The sequence below is a fragment of the Ursus maritimus genome, unplaced genomic scaffold (genome assembly GCF_017311325.1).
Source record: "Ursus maritimus isolate PB19 unplaced genomic scaffold, ASM1731132v1 scaffold_10, whole genome shotgun sequence".
Taxonomy (NCBI): Eukaryota; Metazoa; Chordata; class Mammalia; order Carnivora; family Ursidae; genus Ursus; species Ursus maritimus.
In genome coordinates this window covers 36344780-36351080 of record NW_024423344.1, presented here as the reverse complement: position 1 = coordinate 36351080, position 6301 = coordinate 36344780, and the positions used below count along the sequence as shown (strand labels likewise).

At 41.5% G+C, this 6301-nt stretch overlaps 1 pseudogene; it reads left to right on the top strand.

Annotated features, from left to right (window-relative positions):
* Nucleotides 1–1555: 1555 nt before the first annotated feature.
* LOC103677665 lies at nt 1556–3345 on the top strand (annotated as a pseudogene).
* The last annotated feature ends 2956 nt before the right edge of the window (nt 3346–6301 follow it).

The following is a 6301-nucleotide window of genomic DNA, read 5'->3' as shown; positions in this document are numbered from 1 at the left end:
ACGGTGAATACATTCAAAGTCAATGTGCTCAGTACAAAATCCAGTACATGTGATTACATTTCTAAGGCCAGAAAGAAAGCCCATGGGAACAAAGGTAATTTCCAGATTTTATACGCATGTGGAAAATGTCACACTATCTCCTCTCCTGGAGGTTTCTGAGGAATGCATTTTATTCCATTTGAAGCCTATGGCTTGTTAGAACTTCTCAGCCAATGTGTAATCTACACCTCTGTCTCCCCTGCGCGTGGAGCATGGTTCCTTATGCACCTATATAAATGGCTATGCTCACGGGAGTCTTCTGTTTTCATTTTCTTTTTTTTAAATTCACATGCCCATCTTCCTGTTGATGATCTTATTAATGCTATAACTTTGATAAGCCACCGCCATCTAGAGACCTGGGAGGTCTATTAAAAAACATTCTCAAATCTTGAGCTGAAAAAGACAAGCACTAGCTAAACATCATTAAGGACTGTTGTCTCGAAGAAAGTCAGAGACACACACAGCCAGCAGAGCACAGTTCTCCATATTTTCTATTGAAAAATGAAACTTTAAAAGAGCAAATGTTAGTACTGAAAACACAAGTACTTTGAGTGAAACCAGCACAGAAACTGGAGATAGCTCACGTCAAACTCAGTTCCCAGATAAGGGTGGGGAATCATGCCCTTGACTTCAGAACAGATCTCATGACTCTTCAAAGCATATAATCACTTAGATGGTAAATTCCAAAAATTCCAGAAAATTATCCCCATCCCAACCACATCACATACCCACATCTACCGAAAAGGCACCACCTCTTGGATGATGGTTGAAATTATTATTTTTAGAGCTGCATTTGTGGTTTTCGCTTGCTATCCTCCACTTGGATGCAGATAGTCTTAGAAATGGAATGCTTCGACCTCATGTGCTCCTGAGTTCTAAGTTAGCTGTTCCTCTCTCCAGAGCTGCAGTTGGTGAAAAGATCGAATAAAGAGTGCGAGAGGACAGAAATGCCCAGCGGGGAGAGAAGGAGCACTGAAGACGAGCTGATCTCTCCACAATTTTACAGGCGTCAGCAGGGCAAACGTGTTTAATGAAATCATACATGGAACAAAAAAACATTTGAAACAGATAAGCCCAGAGCTGCTCTGATTGATGTTAGTTGGAACCTGGAACTCCGCCCACTGTACTTGTCCTTCCGTTCCTGATGCTTGCAAAACCACTAGCCCGTTAGAAGTTGGTATAGTGAAAGATCATCTCTGATATAAGAACCATTCCTTCCTGGGGCGCCTGGGTGGCTCAGTCGTTAAGTGTCTGCCTTCAGCCCAGGGCGTGATCCCAGAGTCCTGGGATCGAGTCCCACATCAGGCTCCTCCGCTGGGAGCCTGCTTCTTCCTCTCCCACTCCCCCCACTTGTGTTCCCTCTCTCTGCTGGCTGCCTCTCTGTCAAATAAATAAATAAAATCTTTAAAAAAAATGTATAATCTTTCACTAAGTGGTCAAGTGTAATATTTAAAAAAAAAAAAAAAAAAGAACCATTCCTTCCTTTAAACCTGTAATTATACAGCGGGGAGGCACAGAGGCGTGGCATCATTCGAGCCCGGTGCCCGGCCACGGTCACCTGCAGCGCCCCGCCTGCAGGAGGAGCAGCGACCGCAGCAAGGTAAACTGAGTCCCAGACAGCCGCATGGTGAAGCACGCATCCCACTTCATAACGTCCTTCTGAGCCCCAGTGGAAAAGCCCGGGAGGTGGCTGAGCTACCCCTGGAGGACGAGAGAGTCCGAGCCCCGGGCGCCACCACCACAGGAGCAGAGCGCAGCGGTCGCCTTCGCGGCCCACTCCCGGGCGGCTGTCCACGTTCCCGGGATGCAGCATAACACAGCCGACCCAGAAGCACTGTTGACAACATTAGAACACATTGGGAAAGGCCCCTTTGGAGACGTTTTCAATGCAATCGATAACCGTACCCAGCAAGTGGTTGCTATTAAAATCACAGACCTTGAGGAAGTCGAAGATGAAACTGAAGACATTCAGCAAGAAGTAACCGTTTTGAGTCAGTGTGACAGCTTGTGTGTAACTAAATACTATGGATCATATCTAAAGCGTTCAAAATTACAGATAATAATGGAATACCTGGTGGCGGTGGTTCAGCACTGGGTCTTCTTGGAGCTGGTCCATGTGAGGAGTTCCAGATTGCTACCATGCTCAAGGAAATGTTGAAAGGTCTGGACTATCTGCATTCAAAAAAAGAAAATTCACTGACACATGAAAGCTGCCAACATCTTGCTGTCAGAACAAAGAGATGTTAAAACTTGGCTGGCTTTGGAGTTACTGGCCGGCTGAGAGATACACAAATTAAAAGAACTAGCTTTTTGGGAACACCATTTTGGATGGCTCCTGAAGTTCTTCAACAGGGGGCTCATGACTCAAAAGCTGACATTTGGTCATTGGGAATTACTGCTATTAAACCAGCCAAGGGAAGGCCACCTAACTCTGAAATGCATCCAATGAGGGTTCTGTACCTTATTCCAAAAACCAATCCTCCAAATCTTGTTGTAGATTTTACTAAGTCCTTTAAGGAGTTTATTGATGCTTGCCTGAACACAGATCCATCATTTCCTCCTACAGCTAAAGAATTTCTGAAACACAAATTCATTTAAAAGATTCAAAGACGACTTCTTTTTTTCTTTTTCTAAGATTTTTATTTACTTATTTGAGAAAGAGAGACAGAGATAGTGAGAGAGATAGAGAGAGCAGGAGCAGGGTGGAGAGAGAGAAGCAGGCTCCCCAGTGGAGCGGGCTGTGAGGTTCTATTTAGGACCTTGGGATCATGACCTGAGCTGAGAGCAGAGGCTTAACGACTGAACCACCCAGGCACCCCTCAAAGGAGACTTCTTATCTGACTGAACTGATAGTTCAATGTAAGAGATGGAAGGCAGAAGGAGACAGTGATGATGGAATTGATTCTGAGGGCTCTGATTCAGAATCCACCAGCAGAGAAAATCACACTCATCCTAAATGGAGCTTTACCATCGTGTGAAAGAAAGCCCAATCCAAAGAAACCACAGAATGGGGCGAAGCAAGATCTTGTGCAAACCCTGAGCTGTTTGTCTACGATAATCACACCTGCGTTTGCTCAGCCTCGACAGCGGGGTGAGGATAATGCTAGCAGGAATCAGGCAATTGAAGAACTCGAGAAACGTATTGCTGTGGCAGAAGCTGCCTGTCCTGGTGTCACAGATAAAATAGTGAAGAAATTAACTGAAAATTTTTGTAAGTGTTTAGCAGATGAATCCCCCGAAGGAACTTATTATTGGCTTCTATTGCATATGAACCAGAGAAACCCACCGAAGTTACTTCGAGCTTAACAATGCTTCACTCATGAGCTTTATGTGCCTTTGGGATCTTTGCAGCATTGAAGATTTGGAAGAAGCTATTCAACTATTTTGTGATGGTGTTTATCATTTTATATTTAAAGAGATTACTTTATGGAAGAACTTTTCATACTATAGTTTCACCTACATTCTACTAAATGTTGAGATCTAGTTTTGCTTTCAGGTGTCATTATTACCTAAGTTACTGGGATGAATTCCTTTCATGTTTTGATCTTTAGTTGAATGAACACTCACGAAATGTACAGGTCTTTCCAAGTCATCCTAAATTCAACTTTGGTAAATCATCAACCTGCGAAACACTTTTGTTTAACAACATACACTACAGGTGACTATCAGGGGGAGGTAGAAGCAAGTCGTGTCTTCTTAAAACAGAGGTTTCTCATAAGCTCTTGGAAATGAAACCTGGAAAAATAGTGACTCTTTTACCAGGTTGGGGTGATCTTTTAGGCAGCTCAGTGATGATCACATCTGAGAGCTGTGTGTTGGAAATATTTATAGGCAACAGAGGTAGTATTTACCTTCTCTTTTAGAAGAGGCAACTAACCCTATTGGACATGTTGGAAATTTAAAGCAATGCTAATTAGCCATGGACGGGGTTTTGACAATACCAGGGGAATTAACCAGGCTTCATTTTTAAAGTCTTCAACTCATATTGCATATTGTATGCTTGGGTTTGGGGAGCTTAAAAAAAGCTGATAATCATGTAATTAAATACCTGATCGACATGTAACTCACACCAGCATATTTTTGTCATGGGACTAAAATATCCTATAAACTACTTATACATTTTTGTTCTTCATAATCATCCAGTACATAAGCATCATGTGTTCATCTTTGAAAGGATATTTAAATAAACATTTTCTAGTTCATATGAAAAGAACCACAGTACAGGCTGATCTCTGCCCATACAAAGTTAGACCGTACAGTTAATTTTCAGTTATGGTATTGTTATGTGAGCAATACCTTTTCTCTTTTAATCCCAGTATATATATTATGCCAGCCTAAGTCCCGAACTGGGCCTGTATTTCAGTAGTTGTAGAATTATTGATATTCAGTAGTTTTGATAGTTAATGTTTTATTATTTGGATCTGCACAGTTTTGTCTTTGCACAGAAGTCATTTTTAAAAATATGAATAATTGTCAAATGTCAGAAGAAAGATGTTCTTCAAGTAAAGAATACAGCTTTTCATCAAAGGGCCATTACCTCCTCTTTTTCTGTAATAACACAGGCACTCGAATAAGTTGCAGTTGTGTCCTCTGCCAAGAAATTTCTCTTCATTTCTGCTTATACTGTAACAATTAATTTTAACACACTGTATTTTGAAGTAATGGTTCAGTTATAACTTTCACCTGCTATGTAACTGAAACTCAATTACAATCTATAATCTATAGAGATCTGGAAATAATTTTGCAACTCATATCATGGAGTAAATGAATATTTTTATAAAAGTAAAAGCAACAAATTTATAAACTATTTGAAACTATTTTTTTTGATTACTTGAAACTTTACAACACAGCTGCTCCATGGATATGAATTGTATCGCTTATTCATTATTAGAGTTATTAGTCCTGTAAATTGTTTCTAGGTGAAACACACTCCAATGTTTGGGGGGGGGTTCTAAAAATAAATATATAAATTTCAAAAAAAACCCTATAATCAAAAATTTAGTATTTTGGATGTTAATTTCTAAACAAATAGTTAGGAGGATGAACACAGAAAAGAAAGGCTTAATAGTTGTTTTTCAGCCAGATCCTTTGTACTATTAACATCTCTATCTTCAAACAACATGGCGCTAGCTAGCTTAAGCAGAAGTAAGGTAGGGTCCGCAGTCTCTCACATCCATACACAGAGGTGCTCCTCATCTCAGATACTAAAGAGCTATAGAAACCCAGTCACTCTCTTCTTCATATGTCCTGTTGCTGCTTCTCTCTTGCTGCAGATGGGTTTTTCTATTCTAAGTCCATGGAAAGGGAATGGCCACTGTAACTCCTGATCTACATCTCTGTCCATGAAATCAGCCAAGTTCATTAGAAAGTACTTTGCTTGGCCCAGCTGGAGTTGAGCACTTCCAATCCCATCATGATAATCCAGCTGACAACTCCACCAGGGGGGTAGGGCAAGTTTCAGAAAAGAGAGCAAGGTGCTGGTCAAACTACTAGTAGCTGTCCAGCACCCCCTTCCAGAAGCCTATGCCCCCTGACACAGCAGTGATGCTCTGGACCAGCTTGTACCCATCAGTGAGAGCCGAGTCTACCCATCACTTCCCAACTCCATGTTTAATGAGGTCATATGCGTAGCTTGAAATCAACCACGGTGGGAGTATTTATACTGCACAGACTGGCAAATGCTATAGAGCAGAGAATACTTTTTCAGAGTCCCTTTACCAGCACCACACTGTCACCTAAGCCTCCATAATTTGTGATGTTGGAGACAGCCTCATTAATATCTACTCTCACACTGTGAAGCTCTGCAGAGAGCCTTAGTATCCTTTTCCTCACAAGTTCGGTCCTCAAGAAGGTGCCTAGTAGATCCGTTCACTCGGATATGTTTATATGTTTGAGGAAAAAAAATAAAGCAAGACACGTGCATCAGCATGGGTCAAATGCAGCACATCTCTGATTCTACACAAAGCCTTGCTTTCTGCTGTGCTTAGTACAGGGGCAGACATAGGTAAGAAGGATTCCCAAAATCAGCCACATTCTTGGTAAAAATAGAAAAGTAGCAAACAGAGAACTCTGGTGCAGAAGGTGAGAAGAAATGGTCGAATTTATTAGAACACTCATTGGAATACAGCAGAGGCTCAGTAAGTATCTCAGAGAGGGTGAAGAGAAGAAAGGAAGTGGGAAAGTGGTGGAGGTACAGGGGCAAGAGGGAAAAAAGGAGGATGGAAAATGTAAAAGGAAATAACGAGCCATCGATCGAAGGAGA